Raw genomic sequence first — 18,700 nt, forward strand, 5'->3', positions numbered from 1 at the left:
GGGGCTGAATGATTAGTCAGTGTATCTAGGAAGAGACAAACAGAACTGTCAGAGAAAGAGGAAGAGACCAAGACAGCTCTGAGTGCAACAGAATTCGAGGCTGTGAAGACATGAAATCATCAATATTTTTTGCCAAGAGAATGGTTGTTGTCAACATCAAAAGAGTACTTTAAGTAGAGTGAAACCAAATGCAAGAGATGAAAGGGGGCAGGTAGGCAGGAAACAGAGGCAGCAAGTAAAAGGAAGCAGAGATAAGCTCATAGAATGGGCAGCAGAGTCCACTCGATAAGGTGGTATCACTGATCATGTGAAGTCTCTGGTACATAAGACAACTGGGACTGAAACTGGTTTTAGCTCAATGGAGACAATTTTTTTATGAAATAGTGAAAGAGAATCAAAGTTTGTGTGCAGTAGTCGGCTTTCAGAATACAACCAAACACCTCAAAGAGGTATCGGTTCTTGAATATGAAATAGAAAATCTGAGCCCTCTGATGTGAAAACTGTATTTTCGCACCTGTCTTCATGCAGAGATTTATATTTGCTGTCAGTCAGAAGGGGAAATTCTCCCCTGGTAGGTAGCAGGATTTGAAGCAAGGGAGAAAATGAAACATAGTCGGTCACAAAGTTGCATTTGTATTAGGAAAACATCATTCTGGCAGGAGAGATACTGTAATTTGTCAATCAGGTTAATCTTAGCAACGAATAGTCCTCATCAAATGGTCAAGACTTTAATATGTCTCTTCTATAGAGAGGTTGGCTGTAGATCTGTAACTGCTGCAGGAGCGAAAAGAGACCCAAACAATCTACAAGAACCTAATCGATGGAAATCATGATAAATTTGGAGAATGTATACTGAAATTTTTTTCAGTGTTGGCCTATTCTTACTTTTAGCACCACAGCAGAACAAGTTTAAGGATGTTCATTTAGACTGTGGATTTAGGTATAGTACAATGACATTCTTTTAATCTCCCTATAGGTTGCTCATGGGTACAGAAATAATCAGTGATTTTTCTTTCCCTTTCACTCTAATAATACTTATTATATTTTCAAAATAAGCAGAAAGTAATCAACAGGGAGAACATTCGAAACAACATACAAGAGCTAGAATTTTTTCTCAAACCTTTAAATGACATTCCAATTGAAACTGTATTTCATGGCAAACGATTTCTAATTACACCTGAAATTCTTGTCTCATTGTGGAGTTCTTCAGGAAAACTGTTTCCTGACACAACCACAAAGTCTATGCTTTAAATGCTGGCACCCTCCTTGTGTTTAATTACCAGATATGGTGGTAGAGGTAAATGGCTCCAGAACGCTGAGATTTTGGCTTCCATAAGGCTTCATGTTGTCATTTCAAGGTGAGTACCAACTTCTTTGTGTTCCTATGCTATCTGGCAGAGTGACAACTGGGTGGTGCATAGTCATGAAGCCTGGTTCTGCATATGAACAGAAAGAACGCTGCTGTATTTTCAACTGTAGTAAAAAACAGTTTAAAAGGCCTATAAAGAAGCCAAATAGAATTTGAGCTTAATACATATTGCTAATTACAAAAAAAAATTACACAAGTCCTAGTTATTGATGATTTAAGAACTTTTGTAATAAGATTACATTCAGTGTCTCTAGCTCACCACAATCAGAAATTTTGCTTTGAGTAATAAAGTCTCCAGGGTGTGGTGGGAGGGGGACGGTCTATAGAAATATAATACATATGGCTGGTGCTGCCGCAAATGTACATAAACTGCCACTGCTTTATCAAATTGTAATATCTCTCCTTTCAAAATCTTAGACAGCCTGTGCACACCATCTGCTCTTTGTCTGTATTCCTTCTGTGCTTTTCTTAATCTAGAAGAATGGTTCTTGAAATTCTTACAGGACTCTTTAAAACATTTGCCACATATTTTGAGAAGCATCTGGTTGGAAGAAGTCCTGCTTTCTGTATTTGTTCCCAGTTGTCTGGTGTGTGCCATGTTGCTCGTGAACCTAGTTTTGTTAACTTTCAGAGTAAATGCTTTTGCATTTGCTGTGGCACATATTTACGGTGAGACTAATAGCCCAAAGCAGGTTCTTAAGCGTTGTGTAAATGAAAGACTCAGGGTCAGGAAAACTTGATTAATTTACCTGTCATCTAATTTGCACAAGGTTACCTGGAAATTGCTATTTGTTTCTTTTGCTTGATGATTTCAAGATGAACCTCGCCCCTTTAAGGAGTCTTTGATACCTTGAATACTTGCTCAAACATCTACTTTGGTTTCATCAGGGAGACTTTGGGATAGCTATAAGTCACTTAGCTTTCCTTCAACAGACAAGGCACCTACCTGTCAGTAAGACAAATTTCCAAGGAACTAAAAAATGGAGACTGTTATAAAGAAGCTCTGAATCTTTTTTTTTTTTTCATTTTTAAATACAGTATTTTTAAAGAGCTGAGTGTAAAAAGATTCAAGGCAAATGAAACCCATGAGGTTAAAAACCAATACCATAATGCTGAATTAAAATAAAGGGACAGAACTTTCAGTTAAGTCAGCTATGGAAATTGTTACTGGCCACTTTTTATTATTTTCATAGGTTTTTTGGGGGATATCAACATACATATGCTAAACATTTGAAATTTCAAAACATATAAAAAATTAAAATCACACATAATTCCCAGAAATAATCAATAACTAACACTTATATGGTGCTTACCGTGTATTACAATAAGCACTGTTCTAAGGCTTTACTCATATTAAGTCCTTTAACTCGCATGATGATTTCAGTATGATAAATCACCATGAGAATTGAGATAGATCCCATCATGGCCTTAATTAGAGAGATAAGGAACCAGAAGCACAGTTAAAATATTTGCCTACAGCCACTTGGCTAATAGGTGGCAAGCCTAAGATTCAAATATAGGCAGTGTAATTTCAGAGTCTAACTTTTAGCTGCTATGCTCTACCATCAACACTCACTCACCACTGTTAACACTTACATGAAATTCTTTCCAGACTGCTTTCAATCAAGTTTTTAAAAAACAAAGTTGAGATCAGAGTATGTTTATTTGTCTTAATTTTGTTTACTTACTTAATCTTGTAACAAGTTTCCTCCCACACTATTTACAGACTTACGGTAATTATTTTTCTTAGTCCATTTTGTGTTGCTATAACAGAATGCCTGAGACTGGCTAATTTATAAAGAGCAGAGATTTAGTTCATATAGTTCTGGAGGCTTGGGAGCCCAAGGCTGATGGGTTTGCATCTGACAAGGGCGTTCTAGCTGCATCATCTCATGGGAGCAAGCGGAAAGGCAAAGGAGCATGCATGTGTGAGAGAAGTTGAGAGAAGGTGAGAAAGGGAGAGAGAGGGGGTCAAACTCATCCTTTTATCAGAAACCCACTCTCTTTGATAATAGCATTAATCGCTTCATGAGGGCAAAGTCCTCATGACGTAATCACCTCTTGAAGGTCCCACCTCTCAACACTGTTGCATTGGAGGTTAAAACCATAGCATCAAACCATAGCAGCATCTTTGGAAGAAAGACATTTTAATTGAGTAAAGCAACTGCCCCCCTACGTCATATATCACCTATTTACAAAAACTTGCTTTGTCTACTAAGCAGTAATATAGTGCGGGAGAAAGAGCATGAGTGCCAAGTCAGTGCAAGTGAATTGGAGTAAATGATGGTACGTAAATCCCTTAGCCCCTTTTAATGGCATTTTTCTCATTTATAAAGTGGGTTAATGGTGTTGATAATTTGAAGTACAGGGTTGTCATGATTACTAGAAGATATACCTGTGAAGGATACTTAGGAACATGTATAACTACTTACAAATGTCAGTGATTACTTTTAATAACAGCAATAATAAATCAGCGTGTCCAACCTTGACTGACAATCTTTCAAGGTAATTCTTTCATAGGCAAAGGAGGAGATCAAAGAGGTTTGTCAACGCGATGAACATAAAACATTGTCAGGAACTATTGAAGAATACTTTAGTAATGGTGATAGAAACACTGAAACACACACACACACACACACACACACACACACACACACACACACCCAACAGCATAAATAAGATTTTCATGTATTTCCTTTGAGACTTTTTTCAATCAAGCCTTTTTTTTCCAACTTGTCATTTTGTTCCTTTCTAGTCTACGATCAACACACTTTGCTAAATCAACTTCTTGCAACACTCCTCACTTGTTACTTACCCTTTTACCTCATTTATCTTTTAAAAAAAAAACAACAAACTTTTTTACCTGCTTACTTAATTTCTCTCTTTTCTTATCTTGTCTTCTCTTCCCAATGTCATTGATATGTGAAGTGCTTCTATTTGTAGACAAACAAGGTCTTGGGGTCAGGGACTGGAAGCTTCTAGTGGACCATTGAGAGATGCCTATCCATTCCTGTTCTCTACCTCCTCACAGTACCATACCCAAGCAATTTCAGCTACAGAAGAATGGGTATTTGTTATTGCGGTCTACAGGGAAGAAGACTGAGACTCTTGTCTCCAACAGTACACTGGCATGCAAACTATAACCACAAGAATCAACCCGATTAAATGCATTGCTTTTTGACTGACCTGGCTTAAACACTTTAGAGAAGATAATATTCAAAATCTAATAAACTGATAAGTTGGATTATTTTTAAAATCTCAGTTCCTTCTGAAGTTAGTTGGAAATATCTACAAAAACTGCCGGCAACATTTTATATGAAACACTCTAATTCTTTAGTTTTTGCCATCTTTGGATATTGTCAGTAGTAGCTCAGCACATACTGACATGTTTTTGTATTTTCTTTTAATTTGAGGTTTGGCAGTTGCATTAGGAATCTTAGCAAGCCTGAATGGCAGATCCAACTGAGGTGGAATACCTGTCTTGTAAAGTTGTTATGGATATATCGTTGAGAATATGAGAAAAGAAAGCCTACATTCTGAGAAGATATCACCAGTCCCTGCCCACTGCTTGAATCCATGCTGTCCTGCCCAGAGAATGTACTATAGAAAATTCTGCAGTGGGTAAGTCTAGACAAAATATTTTTGGATGCTTTGAGCATATCGCTCCAGATTAACTACTATTGCCAAGGGGTTAATTGGACTCAAAGATCCCTCTCCATGAGGTTTGAGAGTCTGTGATATAAATTCCATCTGTTTCTTGAAGCAGTTTATGTGTTTGGCAATATGAGATATTGGCTTGACAATTGTTTAAAAAGTCCTTTTTAGCCTGATACAGGTATAATTTTTTTTATAACGTCCAGATTTATTTTCTTCAATATCTAATTTTAAATTAGAAACCACTCCAGCCCTGTGTCTGGAATACAAAATTTATTCTAAATGTGAATACTGCATAGCCATCTTTTGACCAAAGAGGTGTAACTTTCATACTGTAGTGGAGGAGTAGAACTTTCTTCATCCATTTTTATTGCTATGAGAATTGGAATGTTGTAAATAGTGAAAGCAGTCCTTCAGTATTTCTTGACTATACTTCCTTTGTTTCAAGGGATTGTCTGTGAACTGCCTTCAGTAGATTATAAGATCTGAGACACTCTCCTGGCTTATGTGACAGTGTATATTCATTTTCTATGAATAAATTTCATATAGGTAAATCTAGGTTTAAAAAACAAAAGAAGCAAAGATAAAATTAAAGGGGAAAAATTAGGAAAAGTTAGCCTACAGGAGGGTGAAAGTTGAAAAAGGGGAGAAGTCATTTCATTTCCTTCCCTTAATTATGGAAAGGAAGAATCTGCTTCCTTCTAACCCCTTCATCACTTGCAACCCTAGTTTTTATTTTTCCATGAGGATTTGCCTTGGCTATCTTCATTCCCAGGTGAAGATTTCCTTCAGGTTTGTCTGATTCAACCTCCTCTTGTTCTGTGAAACATTTGGCTTCTTTTCCCCAACTTTTATTTTAAGTTCAAGAGTACATGTGCAGGTTGTGCAGGTTTGTTATATAGGTAAATGTGTGCCATGGTGGTTTGCTGCACAGATCATCCCATCACCTGTACTTCCTTCTCACAATTCCCACCCTCTGATAGGCCCCAGTGTGTGTTGTTCCCCACCATATGTTCATGTGTTCTTATCATTCAGATTCTGCTTATAAGTCAGAACATGTGGTATTTGGTTTTCTTTTTTTTTTTTTTTTTTTTTTTGGAGATGGAGTCTTGCTCTGTTGCCCAGGCTGGAGTGCAGTGGCCAGATCTCAGCTCACTGCAAGCTCCGCCTCCCGGGTCTACGCCATTCTCCTGCCTCAGCCTCCCGAGTAGCTGGGACTACAGGCGCCCGCCACCTCGCCCGGCTAGTTTTTTGTATTTTTTAGTAGAGACGGGGTTTCACTGTGTTAGCCAGGATGGTCTCGATCTCCTGACCTCGTGATCCGCCCGTCTCGGCCTCCCAAAGTGCTGGGATTACAGGCTTGAGCCACCGCGCCCGGCGGTATTTGGTTTTCTGTTCCTGTGTTAGTATGGTGAGGATAATGGCTTCCAGCTCTATCCATGTCCCTACAAATGCTATGATCTCATTCCTTTTTATGGCTGCATAGTATTCCACAGTGTATATGTACCACATTTTCTTTATCTAGCCTGTTACTGAAGTACATTTAAGTTGGTTCCATGACTTATCTATTGTGAATAGTGCTGCAGTGAACATACACCTGCATGTATCCTTATAATAGAATGATTTATATTCTCTTGGATATATACCGAGAAATGGGATTGCTGGGTCAAAAGCTATTTCTGTCTTTAGAACTTTGAGGAATCACCACAATGTCTTCCACCATAGTAGAACTAATTTACACTCCTACCGATAGTGTATATGTGTTCATTTTTCTCCACAACCTCACCAGCATCTGTTTTTTTTTTTTTTTTTAACTTTTTAATAATAGCCATTCTGATTGTTGTGAGAAGGCATCTCATTGTGGTTTTGATTTGCATTTCTCTAATGATCAGTGATGTTGAGCTATTTTTCATGTTTGTTGGCTGCATGTATGTTTTCTTTTGAGAATTATCTGTTCATGTCCTTTACGTACTTTTTAATGTTTTTTTTTTTCTTTCTTGTAAATTTAAGTTCCTTGTAGATGCTGGAAGTTAGAACTTTGTCAGATGGATATATTGAAAAAATTTTCTCACATTCTGTAGGTTGTCTGTTCACTCTGATAAAAGTTTATTTTGCTGTGTAGAAGCTCTTTAGCTTAATTAGATCCCATTTGTCAATTTTTGCATTTGTTGCAATTGGTTTCAGCATCTTCATCGTGAAATCTTTGCCTGGGCCTATGTCCTAAATGGTATTCTCTAGGTTTTCTTCTAGGGTTTTTATAGTTTTTGGTTTTACATTTAAGTCTTTAATCCATCTTGAGTTGATTTTTGTATACGGTGTAAGGAAGGGGTCCAGTTTCAATTTCTGCATATGGCTAGTCAGTTCTCTCAGAACTGACTATTCTTAAATAGGGAATCCTTTCCCCATTGCTTGTTTTTGTCAGGTTTGTTAAAGATCAGATGGTCATAGGTGTGTGGTCTTCTCTGGGTTCTCTATTCTCTCTTATTGTTCTTGTACCAGCACCATGCTGTTTTGGTTACTGTAGACCTGTAGTAGGTTACTGTAGGATTTGACATCAGGTAGCATGATTCCTCTAGCTTTGTTCTTTTCGCTTGGGATTGTCTTGGTTATTTGTGCTGTTTGTTGGTTCCATATGAATTTTAAGATAATTTTTTCTACTTCTGTGAAGGATTTCAATGGTAGTTTAATGGGAATAGCATTGAGTCTATAAATTGCTGTGGGCAGTATGGCCATTTTCATAATATTGATTCTTCCTATCCATGAGCATGGAGTGTTATTCCATTAGTTTGTGTCATCTCTGATTTCTTTGAGCAGTGGTTTGTAGTTATCCTTGAAGAGGTCCTTTGCTTCCCTTGTTATCCGTACTCCTCGGTATTTTATTCTTTTTTGTGATAACTGTGAATAAGAGTTCATTCATGATTTGGCTCTCGGCTTGGCTTTTGTTGGTGTATAGGAATGCTAGCAATTTTTGCACATTGATTTTATATCCTAAGACTTTGCAAAGTTGTTTATCAGGTTAAGAAGCTTTTGGGCTGAAATAATGTGGTTTTCTAGATATAAGATTTTGTCATCTGCAAACAAAGATAGTTTGACTTCCTGTCTCCCTATTTGAATACCCTTTATTTCTTTTCTTGCCTTATTGCCTTGGCCAGAACTTCCAATATTATGTTGAACTGGAATGGTAAGAGAGGGCATCCTTGTCTTCTGCCTCTTTTCAAGGGGAGTGCTTCCTGTTTTTGCTCATTCAGTGTGCTATTGGCTCTGTTTGTCATATATGAGCCTTATTCTTTTGAGGTATGTTCCTTCAATACCTAGTTTATTGAGTTTTTAACATGAAGAGATGTTGATGTTGAAGCCCTGTTCTGCATCTACTGAGATAATCATGTGGTTTTTGTCTTTAGTTATCTTTATGTGATGAATCACATTTATTGATTTGCATATGTTGAGCCAATTTTGCATCACAGAGATGAAACCTACCTGATCATGAGGGATAAGCTTTTTGATGTGTTGCTGGATTTGGTTTGCCAATATTTGATTGAGGATTTTTGCATTGCTGTTCATTGAGGATATTGGCCTGAAGTTTTCCTGTCTTCTTGTGTCTCTGCCAGGTTTTGGTATGTAGATGATGCTGTGCTCATAGAATGAGTTAGGAAGGAGTCCCTTTTTTTCGATTTTCTGGAATAGTTTCAGTAAAAGTGGTACCAGCTCTTCTTTGTTCCTCTGGTAGAATTCAGCTGTGAATCCATCTGGTCCTGGGCTTTTTTTTTTTTTTTTTTGGTTGGTAGGCTATTTGTTACTGCCTCAATTCTCAATTTCAGAACTCATTATTGGTTTATTCAGGGATTCAATTTACTCCTGGTTCAGTCTTAGGAGGGTGTTGTTTCCAGGCATATATTCATTTCTTCTAGATTTTCTATATGTGCACAGAGGTGTTCATAGTATTCTCTGGTGGTTGTTTGTATTTCTGTGAGGTCAGTGGTGATATTCCACTTATCATTTCTGATTGTGTTTATTTGATTCTTCTCTCTTTTCTTCATTTATTAATTTAGCTATCTATTTTTATTAATTTTCCCCAAAAAAGCAGCTCCTGGGTTCGTTAATTTTTTGAAGGTTTTTTTTGTGTCTCTCTCTCTTTCAGTTCCACTCTAATCTTGGTTATTTCTTTTCTTCTGCTACCTTTGGGGTTTGTTTGCTCTTGGTTCTCTAGTTCTTTTAGTTGTGATACAAGTTGTTGATCAGAGATCTTTCTAGCTGTTTGATGTGGGCATTTAGTGCTATAGGTTTCCCTCTTAAAACTGCTTTAGCTGCATTCAAAAGATTCTGGTACATTGTATCCTTGTTCTCATTAGTTCCAAAGAACTTCTTGATTTCTGTCTTAATTTCATTATTTACCCAAGAGTCATTCAGGAGCAGATTGTTGAATTGTCCTGTGGTCTGAGACACTGTTTCGTATTATTTCAGTTCTTTTGCATTTACTGAGGAGTGTTTTACTTCTGATTATGTGATCAATTGTAGAGTAAGTGCTGTTGGGTGATGAGAAGAATGTATATTCTGTTTTTTTTGGGATGGAGAGTTTTGTGTATATCTTTCAGGTCCCCATTTGATCCAGAGCTCAGTTCAACTCAATATCTTTGTTAATTTTCTGTCTCAATGATCTGTCTAATACTGTCAGTGGGGTGTTACAGTCTCCCATTATTATTGTGTCGAAGTCTAAGTCTCTTCAAAGTCTCTAAGAACTTGCTTTATAAATCTGGGTGCTCCTGTATTGGGTGCATATATATTTAAAATAATTAGTTCTTCTTGTTGAATTGAATCTTTTACCGTAATGCATGTCTTTATCTTTTTTCATCTCTGTTGGTTTAAAGGCCATTTTGTCAGAAACTAGAGCTTCAACCCATGCTTTTTTCTTTTTTTCATCTGCTTGGTAAATTCTCCTCCATCCCTTATTTTGAGTCTATGTGTGTCTTTGCATGTGAGTTGAGTCTCTTGAAGATAGCATACTGATGGGTCTTGGTTCTTTATCCAGCTTGCCATTCTATGTCTTTTAATTGGGCTATTTAGCCCATTTATATTTAAGGTCAGTATTGTTATGTGTGAATTTAATCCTGTCACCATTATGCTAGCTGGTTATTTTGCAGACTTGTTTATGTGGTTGCTTCATAGTATCACTGGTCTGTGTACTTCAGTGTGTTTTTATAGTGGCTGGTAACAGTTTTTCCTTCCATATTTAATGCTTCCTTCAGGAGCTGTTACAAGGCAGGTCTGGTGGTGATGAATTCCCTCAGCACTTACTTTTCTGAAAAAGATCTTATTTCTCCTTCACTTATGAAGCTTAATTTGGCTGGATATGAAATCCAGTTTAGAAATTCTTTTCTTTAAGAATGTTGAATATTGGCCTCCATTCTCTTCTGGCTTGTAGGGTTTCTGCTGAGAGGTCTGCCATTAGTTTGGTGGGCTTCCCTTTGTAGGTGATCTGGATTTTCTCTTTGGCTGCCCTTAACACATTTTCATTCATTTTGACCTTGGGAAATCTGATGATTTTGTGTCTTGGGGTTGATCTTCTTATGGAGTATCTTACTGGGGTTCTCTGCATTTCCTGAATTTGAATGTTGGCATGTCTTGCTAGGTTGGGGAAGTTCTTCTGGATGAGGTCTTAAAGTATGTTTTTCAACTTGGCTCTGTTCTCCTCATCTCTTTCAGGTACCCCAGTCCATCATAGGTTTGATCTCTTTACATAATCCCATATTTCTTAGAGGTTTTCTTCATTCCATTTCATTCTTTTTTCTCTATTCTTATCTGACTGTCTGATTTCAGAAAGATAGTTTTCAAGCTCTGAGATTCTTTCCTCTGCTTGGTCTATTCTGCGATTAATACTTGTGATTGCATTGTCAAGTTTCTGTAGTGTGTTTCTCAGCTCAGGTCAGTTATGTTCCTCTCTTAACTGGCCATTTTGGCTGTCAGCTCCTGTATTGTTTTATCACGATTCTTAGTTTCTTTGCATTGAGTTACAACATGCTCCTTCAGCTCAGTTAAGTTTGTTATTATGCATCTTTTGAAGCCTTCTGCTGTCATTTCAGCTATCTCAGCCTCAGCCCAGCTCTGAGCCCTTGCTGGAGAGGTGTTATGGCCACTAGGAAGAGAAGGGAAACTGTGCCTTTTTGAGTTGTCAGTGTTTTTGTGTTGATTCTTTCTCATTGTTTGGGCTTATCTACCTTTGACCTTTAAGGCTGCTGACTTTCAAATGAGGTTTTTGTGGGGTCTCTTTTGTTGTTGTTGTTGTTTTCTCTTTGTTTGTTTTTCTTTTAATAGAGCATTCCTCTGTAGAGCCATTGTGGTTTTCTGGAGGTCCACTCCAGATCCTAGTTGTCTCAGTTTTTCCCATACCTGGAGGTATCACCAGTGAAGCCTGTGAAACAGCAAAAATGGTAGCCTGCTCCTTCCTCTTGAACCTCTGTCTCAGGGGGGTATTGACCTCTTGCCAGCCCAAACACACCTGTAGGAGGTGGCTGAAGATCCTTATTGGGAGGTCTCACCCATCAGGAGGAACAGGATCAGTGTCCCACTTAAATAAGCAGTTTGGCTGCTTTTTGGTAGAGCAGGTGTGCTGTGCTGGCTCTCCAGGGCTCACAGGCTAGACTAACTGAGAAACCCAAACAGCCAAGGTGTTGGCCTGCCCAATTTTTGCCCCTGCCCCCGCCCTCTGCCCCCAGCCCTCCATCCCAGGGGGAAATTAGAACTCTGTTGGACATAGAACACGGGCAGAGGTAGCTCAAGGCTCCAGCTGGGAGATCTTACCTGTAAGAAGTGGACTGAGGTCCTGCTTAAAGAAACCTGGCCACAGTCTGGCAAAGCAGCTGTGCTATACTGGGGTAATGCTTTTTTTGTCTGAACTCTTTGGACTCTCCAAAGCTGTCAAACTGTAACAGCTGAGCCAACCAAACAGCAGAGATGACAACCTGCCCCTACTCCTAGGGTATCCATACCAGGGAGAGATCAGAGCTCCATCTGTAGAAAACTCACTGGGGTGACTGAAACTCCAGCAAGGAGGTCCTGCCCAGTAAGGAGGAATGGATTGTGTTCCCATTTCAAGAAGCAGTCTGGTCATGATCTGACAAAACAACTGTCTTGTATTGGGGGGGACCCTTCTTCATCTGGATCATTTGGACTCTTCAGAGCCAGCAGGCTGGAACAGCTGAGTTGACTGGATGGCAGAGATGGTGGCCAAACCTCCCCCTAGGAGTTCCATCCCATCTCAGGCAGACTCTACTCTGTTGCCATTGACTGGTTGGAATTCCAGACCAGTGGGTCTTACCTTGTGAGATGCCATGGAAGTGGGGCCCATAGAATGATGCCGCTTGGCTACCTGGATTCAGCCCCCTTCCTAGGAGTATGTACAGACCTCTCACCTTGTCTGAGTTGCAGATACGTTTGTTGGGAATCCCAGAGCCAGGGTATGTGAAGCTCCTGGGTCTCTGTGTGTGCCTGAGCAGCTGCTCTGCCAAGACTCCACACAGCTTTGTGTGTCACACCTAAGGCACCAGTGGCATGTGTTTACAAGGGGATCTCCTCATCCATGAGTTTCAAAGATCCATGGGACAAGCACGGTTTCCTGGATGGGGTCACTCACTGCTTCCCTTGGCTGGGGGTGAGGGTTCCCTTGGCTCCATGTTGCTACCAGATGGGCCATTGTCTCCCTCTGCTTTTCTTAATACTCCATGGGTCAAGTTGTTGGCCTAATCAGTCCCAATGTGAGAATCTAGATATTTCAGTTGAAGGTGCTATATTCACCCACACCTTTTATTCCTTTCTGTGAGTGCTGTAGACCACAGCTGCTTCTATTCAGCTATCTTGGTCAACTCCCTGCACCATTTGGCTTTTTATCATGACTTCTCTTCTCTTATATAGACCTATTTGGTCACAATAGGTCTATGTAAGATAAGATTTTGGATTATAAACCTTTGTTCTGACTTGGATTCCCTTTAAATTTTATGTCGAATTTAATAATTTCATTTGGCTTCACTTACCCCCATTGCTGGCAATGGGCTCTGTCCTTGCAAATCTTCACCAACTACCTGGGAAGCTTGCTATCTAGACTCAAATCAACTTTTAGGCTTCACTTATATGAAGAGGGAGATTGAACATTCATGAATCACTGAACTCTCAGAGAAACAAAACTGTTAGGCCAGTTAGCTATGTTCACCTACATTTCCACTCAGAACATCCTTCTAGCTCTCCATCACCTCCTGCAAATCTCTTTCTCATTAGCCATCTCTGATCTGCCTGTGCTTTAAATGTCACCTTAGTTCCCCCTCTTTCCTAGCTCCCCCTGTGAGATGACAGCTTGATTTCAGACTGTTGTGCTGGGTCTTGGTTAATATCCCTTTGAGGTGGTGTTTTTGTAAATACCTCCATGAAAATGCCACAAGTCCAGGACACTAATGATGGCTTTGGTTTCCTTACAACTTTAGATACCAATTGAATACGTGTTCTTTTGCTGGTTAACTAACAAATATAGGGTTGACAGTCATATGGCAGGTTCCTGACTCTAGATTAAAGTGATGATATACTCCAGGGCACTGATTCTATGTGATCAGCTGCATCTGGTTTGAGCAGACATTAAACTTTCATGTGGCAGGAATTTTCATATGGCCATCATCCACTATACTGACTGACATGAATAATGTCAATTGAATGGCTTCTGAATGAATAAACACACATTGGGATAGTTTGGGGGCATATGTAGAACTTTAGACTTACTCCACATTCTATCAAAATCTCAAGTGTGAATTAATAAGAAGATAAAATTGAAGTTTCAACCCAGAAAAAAGTGATACATGTCAGACATCAAAGTGACTATGAACAGATCTCCATATGTGACACTACAATTATATTGAAATTGTACCCAGGATTTAATTTTTCGAGGTATTACTGAGTGATGATACAGAGAGGACAGTGCTGTTGAAGGAGATTTTTATTATATTTCCTGAGAGAGAGGAGCATGCCATGCCATGCAGAGCCACAGGGAAAGCACTAAGTTTTGGTCAGGAGGCAGAAGACAGGTGTAAGGGGAAAGCTTGTGTCACCATAGTCTCCAACGTCCAGTTGCTTCTCATTTTCTCTTCTTCTCTGCCAGCTGAGCCTGGGGTTTTTATGGGCGCAGGATGAGGGGTGGGGTGGCCATGGGTGGTTTTGGAAAAGAAAGCATTCGAGCACAAAAACAGGGATGTCAGTGCTTGATTTGGGCCATGTTATTAGACTTTTCAGCTTGAGGGTGGGATTCCTGCCAGAGACCCACCCTCCCAGAATTTCTCTGTGTCCTCTTTGTCAGTACAAAGAAATGAGTAGACTCTGCTGTGGAGCAGATGTATGTCAGACAGAAAAGATAGCAAGTATGATATCATCTTAGGTCCTGTCCAATGGGGCTACCTGGGAAAGAGTAGGTCCCTAGTTGTGAGAAGTTCCAGGTGAGCCCTGAATTCCTAGGGGCTGAAGAATGCATTTCAAGGGATCACCCAAAATAGACATACATCTACCCAGGTCAAGAGAACTGCAGGAGAGGGAACCTGAGTGATGGAAGCTGCCAAATCTCCACTAAAAAAAGAGCTTTACATATCTGCCAGTCCTAGGGAGCCTGAAGACAGCATATCAGAATATCTGTTCAAAAAAACCTTTATTTATTTCTTAAAACTTCTTTTCCCTATTTTACTCTGAAAGTTTCCAGGAATGGTTAGCAAGCTAGGCAAGATGGAGATTGAGTACAGAAGAGTAGAGAAACCATCATTTCTCTCCTTTTCTACTGCAAGTTTCTAACATGAAGTGTATTAGAAACCTAGTTCTGATTAACTTCCTGGCAGAACATTTTTAATTTCTGAGTTAAGGCTATGTTTTTTATTTAAAGTGACTGCATCACTGTCTATTCTCTAAGAGTCAGCTGAAAAGTAATAAGACCTGCCCAAGTTTTCATCAACGGATGAGAAACAAACAACAGAGGACACAAGAAAATATTCTGCCATGTAAAACACCTACAGTGCCTTCACAGAGTTGAGAAAAAACACACTTTTGAAAAGATTTGCCACAGTGAAGAGAAGAAACTTGCAGAACTTTCTGTTTTGTGTTTTCAATTAAAAAAATCAAGAAAACACTGTCTTTTTGAATGCAAAATATTCCTTGAAAATCAGTAAGTTGGGAAGTAGATTAAGAGGGGTAAGAAACCAGTGAATCCACTAAATAATCATGGAATTAAAATATCAAAAGAACATCTAAAGAACCACGTTCACATTGCAGAAAACAGAATCACTGAGATAGAGGACTAACTTGAAGTACCTTTGCAGAATGCTGAGAAAACAGAGCAACAATGGCTATGGTTAATAAGTCCTTACTGAACACTAAACACATTACAAAGGAAGAAACAGACTTGGCAAGATCACCAAGCATGCCCAGGCAAACAGCCAGTCAGGGACAGAGCAGAACCCAAACTCAAATTTGTCAGACACCAAAGCATGTCTGTTTACCATTACACTGTGCTAAATACAAAGACCTGACAATACTTAGATCTGAAAGAGAGTGAATGAAGGTCCAACTAACAGATGACAGGTGTTTAAAGGGAAAAAAGCAGAACAAATTGAACATTAAAAAACATAAAAATAAAATAGAATAGTATAGTTGAAGGTTGAAGTCAGGTAGCATGATGCCTCCAGCTTTTTTTTTTTTTGCTTAGGATTGATTGTCTTGGTTTTACGAGCTCTTTCTTGTTTCCATATGAAATTTAAAGTAGTTTTTTAGTTCTATGAAGAAAGTCAATGGTGCTTGATGGGAATAGCATTTAATCTACAAATTATTATGGGCAGCATGACCATTTTCATGATATTGATTCTTCCTATCCATGAGCATGGTATGTTCTTCCATTTGTTTGTGTCCTCTCTTATTTCCTCCAGCAGTGGTTTGTAGTTCTCCTTGAAGAGGTCCTTCATGTCCCTTGTAAGTTGTATTCCTAGGTATTTTATTTTCTTTGTAGCAATTGTGAATGGGAGTTCACTCATGATTTGGTTCTCTGCTTCTCTGTTGTCAGTGTATAGGAATGCTTATGATTTTTGCACATTGATTTTGTATACTGAGACTTTGCTGAAGTTGCTTATCAGCTTAAGGAGATTTTGGGCTGAGATGATGGGGGTTTTCTAAACATACAATCATGTCATCTGCAAACAGAGACAATTTGACTTCCTCTTTTCCCATTTGAATACTCTTTATTTCTTTCTCTTGTCTGATTGCCGAGCCAGAACTTCCAACACTATGTTGAATAGGAGTGGTGAGAGAGGCATCCTTGTCTTGTGCCGGTTTTCAAAGGGAATGCTTCCAGCTTTTGCCCATTCAGTATGATATTGGCTATGGGTTTGTCATAAATAGCTCTTATTATTTAGAGATATATTCCTATACTACAAGGCTACAGTAACCAAAACAGCATGATACTGGTACCAAAACAGATATATAGACCAATGGAACAGAACAGACAGGTTTTTTTCAACAAACCTGACAAAAAGAAGCAATGGGGAAAGGATTCCCTATTTAATAAATGGTGCTGGGAAAACTGGCTAGCCATATGCAGAAAACAGAAACTGGACCCCTTCCTTACAGCTTATACAAAAATGAACTCAAGATGGATTAAAAACTTAAACATAAAACCTAAAACCATAAAAACCCTAGAAGAAAACCTAGACAATACCACTCCCAGACATAGGCATGGAGAAAGATGTCATGACTAAAGCACCAAAAGCAATGGCAACAAAAGCCAAAATTGGTAAATGGGATCAAATTAAACTAAAGAGCTTCTGCACAGCAAAAGAAACTACCATCAGAGTTAACAGGCAACCTACAGAATGGCAGAAAAATTTTGCAATCTACCCGTCTGACAAAGGTCCACAAATTTGCAAGGAAAAAACAACCCCACCAAAAAGTGGGCAAAGGATCTGAACAGACACTTCTCAAAAGAAGACATTTATGCAGCCAACAAACATATGAAAAAAATCTCATCATCACTGGTCATTAGAAAAATGCAAATCCAAGCCACAATGAGATACCATCTCACACCAGTTAGAATGGTGATCATTAAAAAGTCAGGAAACAACGGATGTTGAAGAGGATGTGGAGAAATAGGAATGCTTTTACACTGTTGATGGGAGTGTAAATTAGTTCAACCATTGTGGAAGACAGTGTGGTGATCCCTCGAGGATCTAGAACCAGAAATACCATTTGATCCAGACATCCCATTACTGGGTATATACCCAAAGGATTATAAACCATTCTACTATAAAGACACATACACACGTATGTTTACTGCAGCACTATTCACAATAGCAAAGACTTGCAACCAACCCAAATGCCCATCAGTGATAGACTGGATAAAGAAAATATGGCACATATACACCATGGAATACTATGCAGACATAAAAAAGAATGAGTTTATGTCATTTGCAGGTTCACGGATGAAGCTGGAAAACATCATTCTCAGCAAACTAGCACAGGAACAGAAAACTAAACACTGCATGTTCTCACTCGTAAGTACAAGTTGAACAATGAGAACACCTGGACACAGGGAGGGAAATATCACACACTGGGGCCTGTTGTGTGTCTGGGGAAAGGGGAGGGAGAGCATTGGGACAAATACCTAATACACTGGGGCTTAAAACCGAGATGACAGGTTGAGAGGTGCAGCAAACTGCCATGGCACATGTATACCCATGTAACAAACCTGAACCTTCAGCATATGTATCCCAGAACTTCAAGTAAATTAAAAAAAGTAAAATAGAATAAAGCTTTTCTGAACTGGATAAAAAGTTAATTCTCCAAATGAAATTATCTTATCCAGATAGAGCATTGGGCAATTGATCTAAAAAATATAAGAACTGTTTCTTTATACAGAAGTGGGGGTGAGAAAGATGAAAATAAAATAGGTAAAGAATTGATGAAAATGGTAGTGTTTCCTTCTGTTAAGCATGTGGTGAAACAAGTATTCCCATTCATGGAAGTATCAGGTAGTATATAAATTATTCATTGTAATAATCTAAAATGCAAGCATGAAATCGTGTGAAGAAGGAAGACATTAATTTTATAATCAGAAAAGATATTAAATATATAAAAAGTTTAAAATTGTAAGCAGAATTACAATAACATTTTAATATTTAGTGTAGATTATTAAAATACAAAAAATGCTTGCTTCCTATTCATAGACTCTCATGTCTGAGGCTTTTTTTTCATTGGTGGAAAATATTGTAGTATCCCCTCAAAAATTCTAATAGAAAACTCTAAACACATTTTACATATAAACTAACAAACAGAGTAGGCCTGTGTTGAGGTTGGCAATATTCTTTGAATTCTTTGGTGTAACCCTGGAGAAGCAGGATAGGGCAACAGATGGTGGCTGGTCTCTAAGACAGAAGAGGTGAGTTCTGCTGTGGTTCTGCTATTTACTGTCTTATCCCGTGCAAGTCAGTTTCTCTCTCTAAACCACATACCTATTCTAAGATACCCTCAGAAAATATTTCTTGCCCAAGTCAGTTGGCAAAGCGACGTAAGTATTAAGTGTTGGAACAAGGAAGGCTTTGTGGAGCCAGGATGCCTGGAAGATAATCAGAACATTTAGAAAAGGAGGAAATTCCAATTAGTGGAAACAGTGAGAAGAAA

The sequence above is a fragment of the Macaca mulatta genome, chromosome 5, assembly GCF_049350105.2.
Source record: "Macaca mulatta isolate MMU2019108-1 chromosome 5, T2T-MMU8v2.0, whole genome shotgun sequence".
In the NCBI taxonomy this organism is placed as follows: domain Eukaryota; kingdom Metazoa; phylum Chordata; class Mammalia; order Primates; family Cercopithecidae; genus Macaca; species Macaca mulatta.